We start from the raw sequence: 15,830 nt of genomic DNA on the forward strand, positions 1-15,830 counted from the left end.
ATCATTTTTCGGAAAAGTTGTGATTTGCATTGTTCTCTTCAATTACAAATTCTAATACGTAAGAAGAGAATATGAAAGAAATTCTGATTCATCTCTCTAGTTGTTTTTATTTTCTTCTGACCAACATTAGTAAAAATTCTACTTATTTAGCTAAATAATCATGAATATCATTTAGAGTCACTGGCAATGGAAACAGACAATTTTAGATGTAGACAATTTGTCACTGCCATTTCTTACAGTAAGACACTCTGAGAAGTGTTCAATTAATATCCATTACTATTTTCTGTCTTAAGAATTTATTATACCATTTAGAGGAAAATCTTTGTTTTTCAATATTAAGATTAATGTGTGGACTTACACCACTAGGAATTTTATCCCTTCATTTGCATATGTGGATATTGCAAACTGTGTCTTATCGATAATACATATGTATAGTATAAACGTGCAAAGTATGGGTTTAAAAATATTGACTTTGAAAAGGCGAAATCTGAACCTCATTTCATTTAGGTCAATCTTCCTTAGGCATAAAAATATTATAATTAAATTCGAGGCATAGTAATTAAAATTTTTCTTATACTTTGAAATACTCATTTTATTACATATTGGTGTAATCTCATTGAATAATGACTCTTAGAGGCTAGATTCTTTCAGCAATAGGATAAAGCCTCATTGGAATGGAACTAATTTTATGCCTAAGAAAGATTGTTCAGAATGAACAAGCTTTAAGTTTCATCTTCTCAGGAAGGAAATACTTGGACGATTCGAAGATCTCTCAATATGAGAACGAAAAATTGAATGATCTAAACTCATACTCTCCATTGTTCTTCCCAGGTTATCGATAAAATGGAGAAAAAAATGTGAAGAGTTTATCGCTGAATCTTAGAAAAGTCATGCTATCATTAGCTTTAAATCTGGCCAAGCCTCGAATTATTTTCTGTTGAAACTGACGATGGTCGAAAACAGGCGACACGCAACGTTTGCCTTAAGAACGAAACGCGGTCTTTATCTGATTAATGGACAAATAATTCATTAAACCGCAAGAAGCGAAAGTTCATTGGACGACTGACGAAGCCACGGCTGAATTAATTAGGCGTCGTAATAATACCTTGACCGGCGAGTTGCGAAACGTGTAACATGTATCTATATTGTGTTATGTTATACACCATCCTGACAGAAAGTTGCATCGGCAAGAACGTTCTCTTACATGTAAATTTATTCGCAACACGTAATCCCTAACGCTATTACGAATCGTTTCCTGCGGTCACATGTAAGTATGTACGTGGCTCGCGCGGATCGCGATCTTCACGCATGAGACCGAGCGCCCTTTTCGAAAAGGAACAGCCAGAGGGAATCGGAATGAGAGAGAAAAAAAGGCTACGGCAAAGGCCTTCTTTAGGTATGTTGCCGTCGACGTACCATACAACGGCGCTTGTACCAATTTGACGAAGCATGATGGATTACACGGTGAATCTTATAAAAAGCTTATATTCGAGGAATAAATTATCATAGCATTGTCTCGAGCTGCCATGGGTGTGCCCCGATCTACGTTTCTTATGCTGCATGCAAGTATCGTGCATTTTTCTCTGACAGATGGTCAATAATGTCTTCTGCGTTTAGAAAACGTTTTTTTTTTTTACATAAATACATTAAGTGAATACTTAATTATCTGATTACAGCTTCATATATTCGAGGCAAGGATATGTATTTTGCTCTGGTACATTGACAATGATATCTTTTGCGTTTAGAAAAACTTTTATTTCAAATAAATACAGTGAGTGAATATGAAACTCTTGTGGGAAAAGATATTAGATGAATAATTCTATTCTCAACAATGATTTGTAAATAGTGGAATGAGCTTTATTAATTCACAAACGCTTACAGACGTGGCGAACTGCAATCTTACTCGACTGCAAATCTATGATCAACTGAGCTGTTGGCTTCTCCAAACTTTTATCCATTAGTCCTAAACAAGGACAGGAAATTCGTTTTTCTTGGTAAAAAACAATTAATTTTAGGAAAAATTCCAGGCCAAGGAAGTTCCAGAGAAAATTGCTTATAACCTTCTCGAGGGTTAGTCCTTGCGCGAGAGGTCGCCAGATATGGGATCCGTTGCTGACAAACGTCATGCAGATCCCTACAATAAAAATCCTAAACATCCCTGTCTATACCTGACAGGGGATGCTAACGGCGAAGTCGTTACATTCTGATTGCAGTTTCTTACGTTCAATGCAAAAACGCATATGTATGTATTTTTCTCTTATAGAATGTCTTCTGCATTTAGAAGGATTTTTTTTGTACTTAAATACAATAAGTGAATACTTAATTCATGATCATAGCGTTTTGCGCTAGATGCAAGGATATGTATTTTTCTCTGGCAGATTGACAATAATGTCTTCTGCGTTTAAAAAAACACTTTTACTTTGAACAAATACAATAAGTGAACATTTCACCTTTTGATTGCATGATGAGATAAACTGTTTTTCATGTTTCCTGTGTTCTTGTACATTAGTTTCTTTATTCTTTGTCGCTTATGTAGCAATATTTAAATTAATTTTTAGCACAGGTCCATTGGTGAAAGAATGTTATTATAACAGAGATAAGAATGACAGATCGAAACTGTACAGCGTTTGATTCTATTAATAAGTAATAATCGTCGGAATATTGTGTTTAAAGTAACTTTTACTACACGCCCATTGGTGCAAGAATATTACTTACTTCCATCAGATAAGAACGATAGATTGCAACTGTTCAGCATTTCATTCTGTTAATGAATAGGTATAGAAAGATTGTTTAAAGCAATTTTTCTAATACTTGTCACTTGTTGCAATCTTGCAGCTGCATGTAACATGCTACATTCTCCAAGTATGGATACGTAAAGCAGTTGTGCATTTTTCTTTTTTTCACGCTGGCTACACGTTAGTTATAGTCCAGCAGTATATCGACACCCAACTGAACGCGCAGATAGGAGAAGTTAATTAAAAAGTCAATCAACTTGACAAGAGGAATAAAAGCACCACGTGGAATTCTCTACGGTCGGAAAGAAGAAATAACATGCAATATACACTGTCCGAAATTCTCATAAAGACACAATATGCTTTCAATGAAATTTTATAACGTTGCTAAAATAATCATTATTTTGTAAATCATGTCGTTTTGAGATTTATTAAAAAAACTCTGATACCATGTTTCATACAATGATTGATGCAATAGTTGATATAGCAACTAGTGCAACGTTTCATTTAACGATTACAATATTTGATATAAATAATTCATATAATGATTGATATACTGCTATGTAATTGATATACTGCTCGAATCAGTGTTCCATTTAATGGTTGATGCAATAATTGATATAGTAGCGGATGCAATGTTTCTTCTAATGAACAATACAATGTTTCATACAAATAATTCATATAATAATTGGCACAGCAATTGATACAATGTTCCATATAAAGATTGGTGTAGTACTTCATATAATAACTGTTATCATATCTGTAATAGTTGATACAATAACTTTTAGATGAAAATTAATGCGATATTTCACATATGTATATTATCCACCTCACGTTTCTATAAATCACTTGAAGCTCCCATAAAAGTATAAATGTGCACAGTACATTCATTACGCACTGACCTTTCAATGTGAGAAGTATGCTTTTAATTAAACTGAGACCGGGTATGATAAGTTCCATCCGAAAACTAAAAAGTAAGGGAGAGTCGAAAAAAGTGGCGAAAAGGTGAGGAAAATAAAGGAGTCGGTGGATACGCGGACGTTTTAAAAAGGTTTTAACGAGCGGGAACCTTCGTCAAGCGTCGATACGAAAGACGACGTAGAGTGGATTGCGGGCCCAGGCTAGGCCAGGCGCAACTTCTCTGTTGGTCGCAGAACGACGCGAAGTAATTAAATGCAGAGAAGGGGAACCGGGCGAACGCGAAGGGCTGGTCGGGTGTACCAAGGGAGGGAAGAAGGCTGCGAGGGCGTTCCTGAAGCCACTCCCCGGCTTCTCCACCACATCCTACGAATACGAACTGGATACGAACCTGGTTCTCTGAAATCTCGTCTTTTATTCTATACAGGGTGTGCAAACAGACTCAATAAACATGACCCGATCTCCTTTGCTATTTTTTACACCATTTATACCGGAGAACATTATAGAGAATTTTTGGGAAAAAATTTCGAAATCAGGATTGTCTTAAAAATCCAAGAAAAGAGATTCTAAATTAAGATAAGTGTGGCTAAGCAGCTTTTAAGGAAGAGCAGTCGCGCTCAATTTAAAACGAACTCACATCTACATAAAACAATCTAACAAGAACACTTCTCTCATTTTTTGCAACATCGACTTTTGCAACTTCTCGAAAACGACTATTGCAAGCCATCTGCATTGTTATAATATATTTTATTTCAATTTTTTAAAAAATTTTTGGACGAGAGTGTATATCAGTCACGGTTTGCATCTACGAACTCCGTCCATTCATTTTTTAACACGCATAAAACTGTCTCAACGAATTCCTTCCGAAATGTCACTTCACCGCGTTTATTTCTTCGAATCGTACAACTGAAATCTGCTACTATGAATGTTTTTAATATTTAATACCAAAGCCAAGTAATGTTCACTTGAATAATCTCAGCTAGCTTAAAATAGTTTCTTTTAATAAATTCTACGTAATAATAAAACAAAATAATATATAGATATATGAATACCGATGTAAAATGACGAAGTATAGTTGTAGCTATTAGTTTTTTTATTAATTAAACGTATTAATTTATTTGAAATTCGTAGAGGAAATACAATTAGACACGTTAGGACCAAACACTTTTTTCAACTTTAAGATCAGAATAAAAAAAGAAATAATATTGTACGTAAAAATGGTTATAAATAAAGTTAAAATAAAAATAATTATTGATAACGGTTGTTTATTAGTATTCTACATCTTTACATTAATAAAGTAAATACTTGATGATCTTACAATTAGTAGAAATACAGACATGGCTTGAGTAAAAGTAGAAACATGATTTTCTTACTCGATAGAAATACAGACATAAGTAAGTAGGAATAATGACATCGAGTTTTGAGTGAGTAGAAATATGGACATTAGACGTACGTACTTCGAACCTTCATTTTACAAGAAAAATTTATTGTAAATGATTTTGTGTCTGACTTATCTAATTATTGAATTCCACGAATGAAAGTAGTCTTCATTATAAATTTTGACTCGCATATTGTTTTTTATATTCAATTGATAGCCGAATCATGCTTAGCTGAGTAGAACATTCAGAAATTTGCCTTATGTCGATAGGTTTGAGAGACGTAAAATTTAGACAAGTATTTAATATTCGAAAAGTTTTCCTTTATTTTTCAATGTACACAGACATACAGGGTGTTCTCTAAATATAATACTGTTAATTGCTCATACTTTCTCGGTTTCAATTAAAATAACTTCAACACATTTTTGATATCTTAAACCATGCACAAATAAACCATAAAAGAATTTTTCTAGTCACTTTTTGCAAACTTATTTTAGATATAAATATCTTTAAAAAGCTTCTTGAGGAATTAGTTTTACTTGAATGTTTAGATGACAGAATACACCCTATAAATATCCACTTTGATCTGATTGCTACCGAATTACTTAGGTACCTGTCGATGTTTCAAAGCGGATATGAAAACACATATTCCGGAAATGATCAACGAGTGCATTTAATCGACGCATTTACGGTAATTAAAGCCGCGCAACAACAAGGTGCGGTCAGGTGTGGTCGTGGCTCTCTTAGCTGCGACCCGGTGAACGTATTCGCAGATTGGCTCTCGTAAATTGCCGCGTTTCATTTGACACGCTTCGAATAGAAGTAAGTAGCTATATAGTAGCTATACGCTCGTATCTTACCGTCTGTGGTTTTTACTGACGTGCCCAAACGTCAAGAGTACGTGGACGGTGTCTATTATCTTTGATTGACTCCTTAATTAGAGATTTATACGGAAACCAACCGTCCGAAGCCAGTGCACAAACGTGTTACATAATCAAAATTACGACACACACACGCACATATATTAAAATTATGGACGTACCGTGTCTGTTTTCTTAAAATAAGCTGCTCGTTCTTTTGATATTTTAATATCCACGTAAAAATAATTATATGGTGTATTGTAACTGAATTGTACATTGCACGTACAATTTTACGTGCACGTTCATTACAACGGATGAAAAAATGCTGATTTTTCTATAACGAATTCGAAAATCTATGTAAACTATTCTAATTGTTCGAATTTGCATTTATAAAACAGATTCGCAATACGTACATATCTGTACGTTTAAAGCTAAAACTTCTATGCATTTAAATAAATGTGAACTTTGAACTACTGCCTCATTAAATATTTGATATAATTACAATCGACGATTAAATATTAATATTATTAATAAACTGCGGATTTTATGCATTTATAGAAGAATTGGATAAAGGATGCATGTATTATACAAGAAATTAGTAGATGTAATACACATAACAACTTTTGAAACCATAATTTACATCTCATTCTTGAAATTGATCACGAAGTTTTATTTTGCACAAAAATCCGCAGTGAGTGAAATGAAATTGCACTTACCAGTTTCGAGATCAACGGTATAGGGAAGACCTGCCCAAGGATCATCCTGTGGTTCTTCATATTCTTTTGCATCTTTCTGCAAATCGAATTCAATGGAACGTATTTCCGTCAATTAAATGCAGCTTAATTGGTAAAGAGTGATTCATTTAAGAACGTCGACAAGTTTGAAAAGAGGGAACAAGAGGGGAGTCAATATTTAATAGCAAGGTGTAGAAATCTGGAAAAGTGGAGTAGATGTTGGGAAGAGGAGGAAGGAAGAGGATAAGTTTGATATTTAAGAACACTGGGTGAGGGTTTGTTGGGAAGTAGAAAGAGATACAGAGGAAGTAGTTAACGGAGGAAGAGATAAAAAGGAGGGAAGGATAGTGCAATGAAGGGGCAAAAGAATAAAAATAGCCAAAGGACAAAATTAGTAAAAGCTAAGTAATAAGGACGAATAGCAGACTATAAAACTTAAATGACATGAAATATACACGGTGGTTCATTAATTATTATTATTTGTAACAAAGAATGTTTATGTATAATGGTTTTTCGATATTAATAGCATAATACGTTTTTGTATTTCGTAGAGGAGCTTCATCAATCAGTGCAGAAAAACTATACAATTTATTTATGATGATTTTCATATCTCTACTACGTCTACCTACAAAGTATCTTAGACCAAACTATACCTCTCTCGGAACTGTTCAAACATTCTTTGCTGTGTATAACAATAACGACAAAAATCAAGGGGGTAATATCTGGTGAACCACCCTGTATATTACTGTGTATTTAAATCATAGAGAGATACAGTTACATACATACATATACAAATTATGTATACATACGTGTGTAGATATAGAGAATAGAATAATGACAGTGCGAGTGTAGAATGCGTGAAAGGACTAAGTGCATCGTTACGATAGAGATGTAATAGGCAGGATATAGTAAACTAAGTTTAATTTTCTTGACTGTGAGACTGAAAAAATAAAGTATTATCATTATTATTTTTATTATAAACATGTTCGATGTTTCAAATAATGAATGATAAGATACATACTAATGTAATACTCCTTGTTTGTGATACAATTTCAATTAAGAACGCAATACTATTATTCATTATTTTAGATAACAGCTGTGAATCATGTAATAATGTAATGCTTCTTCTTTGTAAGCAGGCCGCAATTGGCAATTGATTCTTCTTCCAACGGAACAGATGATGAAAATCTCTTATATCAAGATACCATTTAAAATCAACGTTAAGTTGTTGTCAAACCGACGACCGATAACAAAAGCTATATTTTAAACAAGAAAGACGCAGGATAGCCAGTCGTGGAGTTCAATAAAAGTTCTGTCACGAATGAAGTCATTTTGAAATTTGGAGACGGCATTCGACTCGGGAATGAAAAAAAGAGCGTTCTCCGTTGATAATGAAAGGGATCGGGAACGACGGCCGCGCAACAATGCCTGAATTCACTCGGATGGCATTCAACGATCGTCAAGGTCGGCGATCATAGAGACGTCATAATTAAGGGATCCTAACGGCGAGGGAGAGAGATCGTAACGTGAAAAAGAACTGGAGGGCGTCCGAGACCCATAGATCGGCCATGCTCGTGTTATATACGAGCCGCAGTGAAATGAGTTTAATGAAAATAGCATTGTACCCGATCATTAATCATAGCGACTCTCTCCCTGATAGCGGCTATCCAATCCGCTGCTAGCCTCTCTTTCTCTCTCCCCGTTTTCTGTTCGAAGCTTTTCATCCCTCTCTATCGTTGCTTCAGTCTCTTTTTCATTCTGCGCGATGTGTCGTCGTTGAGTGCGTTATACGAAGATCCGGGGGTTATGAATACGAGCCTCGATCAATCCTCACTCACCCCTTCGGTATCGAACAACACCCGCGAAATGAAACTAAGTGCATCGTCGGTTACGAGTCATCAACGACTAGCGTGCATTCTTCCGGTTATTCCTTTCCCCAGTCTCTCGAGTTTCCACGATCTCCTTTTCTTTTTTTAAATTCTGCTCTGAATACTTTCATTACAGAAATTAATATTCGGTTCGTCGGTATACAAGTGACTGAATAAATAATAATCATGCATTATTTGCACAAAAACCGCTATTTATCGGAAACGGCACGTGATGAAGCATTTCTGCTTCCTGACTCCTTTTTAGCAAAAGAGACTCTATAATAATTACGTGGTGGATATTGGAAAAAAAAAATGTGTTATACAGTGTAATGAATGACTGTACGGTTTCTAATTATTTGTTAAAAAGGTATTTGATCCACCAAAGGGATACTATTGATCCACTTCAAATCATGGATCTGTTTTAACGTTCAGGCAATTCGGTTCAATATGATGAAACTATTTTTTATTAAAATTTCTGAATCTGTACTAAACTATCAGGATCACTCGAACTTGTATTGATCTCTGCGAATATACGAAATCAATGGACCACCGTCCAGGCTATTCAAGTTGCTAAGTTAATGCCAGTCACGGTCCCGTGAATAATTCGTAACCTGTCGTCTTTTCGGTTTTGCAATACAACCCGAGCCTGGTACCTTTCATTCTGCTCCTATTTCGATATCGACAACTTCGGTTCTTGATTATTTAACTACAAATCGATGTTGGCTCGCAATGAAACAAGATCAGAAACTATTCTTTACTTTAAAAATTGATAGAACAATGATTTATTTATCAACAATGATTTAAAATGAAATTCAAGGAAGAATATGTGTACATTCTTCAATCGGAAATACGATTAGGAATTCAGACAAACTAATGACGTTTCCATAAAAAAGAAGCAAGATCGAAGTAAATGTCTCGATAATCGAAAATGATTTTCTGCTGGTATTTAAATAAGGCAGAAAGGATTGAACATGATTCCGAAATACGGTGCGCCATTTTGTTAGTAGAAATTTCATCGGACAGAAACAATCAGGGAAGGAGGCCGAGCCCACTTCGGTTCGCTGGGCGCGTTTTCAATTTCCAGGACCATCAATACGTCCCTCGGAATCCCCCTGCCATGTTGCTCCAATCTCTCCCTGCTCGCCCTCTCGCCGTTCTTCTTTTATACGAACTCCGCCGTCTCTTTTTTCTCCCGCGACCAACCGGCTTTCTTCCCCGAACCCTCATCCTTTCCGAACTCCCGCCGGATGCCGCCCCACGCCCGGAGGGATGCTGCGTACACATCTATCATTTCGACGAACCCTCCGCGATTGCATCCCCCCCGTCAACAAACGAACGCCAGTCCGCTTTTATGAATACGCTTTAGCTACCGAGGGGATGAGAAACGAGCCGTTGTTTTCACGTTCCCTCTTCCGTATCCCGAACACAGTTTCATCTCGATCCTTGCCAAAATTCTTGGATTTCGTTTTTGTAATTAAAACTAGACGTCCATCACAGAGTCTTTCTATCGAATAGACAGAAGGATTTTCTTACGTGAGAAGGAGTTGAGATATCCAAAGAGTCCTGTGCTCGTAAAGCCAGTAGAAGAGCTTCAGCGAGATTGTAAAATTCGTCATAAAAATTAGTATCTGATATTTGTTGCGGTCACTCAACAAGAAAATACTTTTTTCGAAATTCTTGGCTGCAAGAATCTGTGAATTCCCAGATATACGAAAAACACAATCAGAATTTTCAGAATTCTCTTCAGTGGCAATCGAACATTCGGACATTTGAGAGCGAGTTTTCAGAAGGAGACCAAGTGAGTTTACTTCGGCCCGACTCTGACCCGTTTTGAGAACTAAATCCTATCTGACATTATTATCTCGGTAGTTAAGCTCCAATAAGTTCTTTGATAAGCCGAATTTTACGATCTGGCTAAAGCTCATCCACTGACTCTACAAGTCTCCTCGTGCCTGACTAGTTGGAAACGAATTTTGAAATAGTTCGTTCAGTCCTTATCTGTTATCCAATATTACATACACTAATAAATAATCAGAAACAAGAGTAAAACGTAATTAACCTGTGGTTCGACAATACTTTACGTTACGGTTCGTCAACAGTACGATTTAATCGTTTCTCTAGTAGCGAGAAAGTTCTCAGTAATAAGGATAAGAAAACCGCGCTTAATCAGTAGGATTTTTTCACAATTATCGAAAGAATAGTGTATAAATAGATCAATGTACTCAACATTTCTATTAGAAGAACTTACGACAAGATTTAATTTGAGACGAAAACAGGTTAGAAATTTTATTTACGTTACGGAAAGATGAATTTTATTTAGACCATGAAAGAAGACAATCGTACTTTTTTGGATAGTTCGCTGTCGATCAAAACAATTTGAAGCTCGAGCGTCGCGAGACAATGGTTGTCGATACGCGAGCAAAGAAATTGTGGAGACGGAGATGGAATGGACCAGGGCCTTTGTTCTCGGGTGTTCGCGAGGATCGATTCGTCCACTTTCGATCGGGATCTTCTCCGTATTATCGGGGAAGACGGTCGGTGTGCCCTCACAAAGGTGGAACCCGGTTGGAACAATGCGATCCTCGAGGAGGAAGAACCCGAAAGGCGAACCGGGTATAGATAGTCGACGTAAAGAAAGGAGGGACACCACCGACTACCACCGAAGGTCGTGAGAAGAACGGAGAACCGACGGGGGAAAAAGAGCGATAGAGGCGAAGAGAAAGAACGTCGGGAAGTCTGATGGGTTACCCGCCCAGAACGTCGATGCATCGTCATTCTCGGTGACCGTGGCGAGCTTCGAATCTCGTTGATACTTAAATGCTGTTCGTGACCATCCACTGAAACGCGTCAAACCAAGGGAATCGGATCCGAAAAAACTCGTGTCGTCTGATAGAAAGTGAATTGAATCGATCGCGGTGCTTAGGAGGAAATTACGCATCGATGAGCAGAGAACTGTGCAATGATTGAATCGAATTCGTTCGGCTAAAATCGCTTCGGTACAGTTAGAAGATGGTTCAATAACTATCTATGTCCACATTGTACATATCTGCGATCAAAGCGAAGAATCTGATACGATGTATTGTATAAAGTTTCTTTCACAATCTTTAATTCACTGTGTCAATAAAAATCATTATACGATCTGTGATCAAAGGAGAGAATTTGATATAATTTTTTAAATAAAGTCTGTATCATGTACAGTTCTTAATTCACTGTATCGATTGAAAAACATTAATTCCTGTAATTACATGAAAGAGTCTGTTATCACTTTTCAGACAAAGCCTGTTTGATTCACAGTCCCGAATTTATTATATCAATAAAAATTGATGAATTTTATACAATCTATGATCAAACGAAAGAATCTGCCAGTTGTTTTCACATAAAGTTTGTTTGATTTCCAGTTCTTAATTCACTGTATTAATAAAAATCATGAATTTTTGCATAATCTGCAATCAGCCTAAAAAATTATTCATTCTTTTATATAAAACTATTTGATGTATAGATTCATCGATAGAAAATTGTATTTATCTTATCATATTTGAATTACTTTCTGAAGCATGTACGTCTCACTGGATTAAATGAGAAATGGTAAAAGGTATGGTAAAGGATTAATTGAGAAAATGGTAAAAGGATTAATGAACAGTCGGAAGAGTAGTGATTTGAAAATAGCGGTAAGGTAAGGGGGTTAAGGATTCGATCGCATTAATACTCGGGCAGATAGGACTATGAGAGGCAAGCGATCCGTGTCGATAGATCGATATCGACTGGTGAAGTCGACGGTGAGGCATCAAACAAAGCTGACGCCACTCGCTTGGCTAACAGAAGAATTCGGCACTCGGGGTGGCTATCTCTTTACAATCTATCGACCGACTGTTTAGCTTCAATATCATGGAATAACTTGTTCCAATCGCGTGTCTAAATGCATACTTCTTTCGTATCGATTGCATTTAAAATCATTACATTATTTTGCAAATTATTATTATGTTCGTTTGAACATTCATAATGAATCTTCCATTATGAAATATGATTAGTAGACTGTGGATTTTATGCAATTGTAAGATAACTGAATGTACAGAATTGATAAACGTGACTTGGAATGTATAAAACAATTCAGAATATTAAAAACAGAATAGATAATTAAAATGTGATTTGAAATAAGGTCGTATTTTTTTTCCTTATTTTGTCGCACTGATTCTATTCCCGAAGTTATGCCCACTATTTCGGAAAAAACCCTTCACATTGAATATCAATAATTACACAGGCCAACGATGAAAAATCTTTTTAAATGAATTTACTTTATGCTCGCGGTTTTTAGTGTGTTGAATCCGAACATGACAATAAAAAAATCGTACCACCCATCATTTTTTCATATTCAATATTTAATATTTAAAGAAATGAATTTTTTAGCGTCAATTGTTAGTCATTCATGAAGAGACGTTAAACAATGGCTAGTCGTAAAGCTTATGTAAGTAATAAAGATATGTTGTAATGTTTATTAAAATGTTGGCTAAAAGAGATTTTGAAGAGTTATTTATTTTCGGCCTGTGTTACGTGAGGGTCTTTAAAATTAGTATTTTTCTATTTACGATTGGAATCAGTTGTAAACCATAACGCTACTTTCTTATAGGATCTTTAATTCTTATCAAATCTCCGCATGTGGTAATCGTTCGACTGTATTATAGTACATTGGCCGTCGGCATAATCCCACGGAACCCGTAGAAACCATGTTCGGCAGACACCGAAAAGATTAAGCCACAGGGAATCATCCCACGCGCTCTCGGATATGATCTCGGTCGATGTTTCGGAACCCGAAACTATCAGCTTTTCATCTTGTCTTTCCTCTAATTCTCTCGTACGTGAGAATACTTACGAACATTATCTTATCTCCTTTTTTCATACCTGAAAATTATCTTCATTCCATTCCGCATAATTCCTCCATTTTTACTGATACAGTTAATTGTTTTGCCAAGCATTGTTAGAGAGACTTTATTTCGAATATATTTAAAAAGAAACGAATCTCAGATTATAAAATGAGTCGCGAGAACAAATTCTGTTTGGAGATAAATTTTTCTGAAGAATCAAACGACGAAGAATTATTCCCATGAAACAGGCAAGCGAGGTACTACGACATACTATTACATCCGCGGAGACTTTCTATCGTTAAACTGGCAAGGAAAGATACAAAAGACGGAAAGGCTGGATGTCAATCTGTCGGAAAAGATACGTAAGAAACGCGAATTTCAGTTGCTCGACGCAAACGGGAGAAGAAAACGTACTCTGCCGCGTGAAAGTGTTCGAAACTTCGATAAACAATGTGTCATTAATTGCTAATTGCGGCCTGCAAACGGGAGAAAGCGTCGCAGGTAACGAGGCTCGGAATGCGACACCAACTCTTTGTCAGGATCAAATATTAGCTTGTCCCAACAGTACCTTTTGCTTTATTAATAAATGCGAACTTTATGCATTTACAGACGATGTGAAACAAATACAAAGAATGTGTATGATATGTACGAATACACTATTAAAACTGTTCTTAAACGTCGTAATATGCATTTTGCTATTAATTTTCTTAGGAATGCATAAAATCTGCAGTCTAGTTCTTAATACATTTAAAGACGACGAAGATAATATGTCGAGAAGTAAGAAGATAACATGAAGGTTGTCTGTCATTGACAGACTGCAAAACTTTATGCAAAATGAAACGTTTATAAGTTTAAAAAATGTGTTTTACATAAACATTTGTATGATGATGTAAACATTGAATTATGTATCCAGCGTTTGATATTCTGAACCGTTTAATACCTTACACACATTTATCATTTCTGCACAATCAATTTTCTTGTAATTGTATAAAGTCCGCAGTGTAGTTATTAATACATTTAAAGACAGAGAAGCTAATATGAGTAATAAAGAGATGACACAACGATAATAGTAAAAAGTTGAACTGTTAATAAAGAATTGAACGTGTATAATGTTATAAAGCGTGTACATACCTTTTCGTTGTTTGCGTTGATAGCTTCCAGAGCTTTCAATTTTTCGATCTCATCGTCGGTTTCCTTTTCCAACGTGGACGACTTTTTTGTAGTCGTCGTCGGTTCTGCCAACGTGAATCCGAGATCCACGTCTTGTTTCCAGAGCACCTCGATCAAATCCATGTCCTGAAACAACGTAAGAGAGTTCGTTGAAAAATAATTTAATCGATGACAATTACTCAGCTGGAATTGTGTTTCTAGAATCGTTTCTACAGTGTTTACGCAGAAAAATTTTAATATTATAGTTGGAGTTCGTATGACTCTTATAAGGTCGTATGTAAAAACGAGCATTTTCAACTAATTTTTTAGGCAACCTGGCCAACCTAATGGAAGGTTTAATCCTAATCAATGAATTCAGTATCAAAGATTTATTCAGGTTTTTTAGATAGGGAATTAAAATTTAAAGGAAGCTTATTTCTCATTGAAATTGTCATACAAAAACTGACATTCTTCTACTTAAAATATGATTATCGTAGGCAATGTCAGGCGAGGACAGTCTGACTGGCCTCTTGCAGATGTTTTACAACTTAGCACATGCGGAAAGTGTTTAACAGCATGAAACGACCGGCGCTGGCCAGGTCAGGCCAGATCATAAAAAAGAAAGCGTTACTGGACGGAAATAGAAGGCACGTTTTCCAACCCTCTACGTACTCAGGTCATTTTTTTGAAGTCAACTTCTGCCTGGACGGAGAGCTCTTGGTTCTTATACTAGCTACTTAAATATACTTATATTAATATAATATTAAATTGAAAATCGTGCATTGATCACGCCCAGAACCACCCTGATAGTCCTACATTATATAAAATGTTATTCATTTATTTGCATGTAGTATGATCTGTTATACGAGACATTCTTTACAGTCTAAATAAGAGTATGTTTCATAATTCTTTTCAGTAGTTCTAACTACTACTAATCTAACTCGAAAGAACCACTTTACGTCCTGTGTACATTTATTATACATAGGTTAATAACGTCTGATCTCGATCACGTTGTTCACCATCGAAATCATCAAGACAGATTTCTTTTTTCGATCCACGAAATTGTCGCTCCCATCGACGAGTGTGTACGTACAAAAGTGCATGATTAATGATGAACGAGTATCGATGCATCTCGAAATGGAGGAGATCGAAACGAGAAGAAAGAAGCTGGGAAAAGGGACCAATCACATGACGGGGCAAAATCGTCGACGGGACAGCTGGCCCCGTAGCTTTTAATTGAACCAATTTCGCCGAGTTCCTCTTCAACCTCGTTAACTAATCTACAGATTTTCTTCGCCAATCGGAACTCGCTCGTTAATATCCAATGGTAAAGA

The 15,830-nt window shown here is 36.0% G+C and overlaps 1 protein-coding gene across 1 annotated transcript in view; it reads right to left on the bottom strand.

The window, feature by feature from the left end:
* The window catches only part of cnc (NFE2 like bZIP transcription factor cap-n-collar), an 87,388-nt gene extending 72,749 nt beyond the window's left edge, over positions 1 to 14,639 (bottom strand). Inside the window, exons 1-2 of the mRNA XM_018030636.2 lie at positions 14,479 to 14,639; positions 6,603 to 6,678 (exon numbers count right to left, since the gene is read on the bottom strand). The gene's annotated coding sequence lies outside the window, so the exon portion shown is untranslated. The remainder of the gene's footprint in view (positions 1 to 6,602; positions 6,679 to 14,478) is intronic.
* Between the last annotated feature and the right edge of the window lie 1,191 nt (positions 14,640 to 15,830).

The sequence above is a fragment of the Ceratina calcarata genome, unplaced genomic scaffold (assembly GCF_001652005.2).
Source record: "Ceratina calcarata isolate Rehan_Ccalc_2016 unplaced genomic scaffold, ASM165200v1 scaffold127.2, whole genome shotgun sequence".
In the NCBI taxonomy this organism is placed as follows: domain Eukaryota; kingdom Metazoa; phylum Arthropoda; class Insecta; order Hymenoptera; family Apidae; genus Ceratina; species Ceratina calcarata.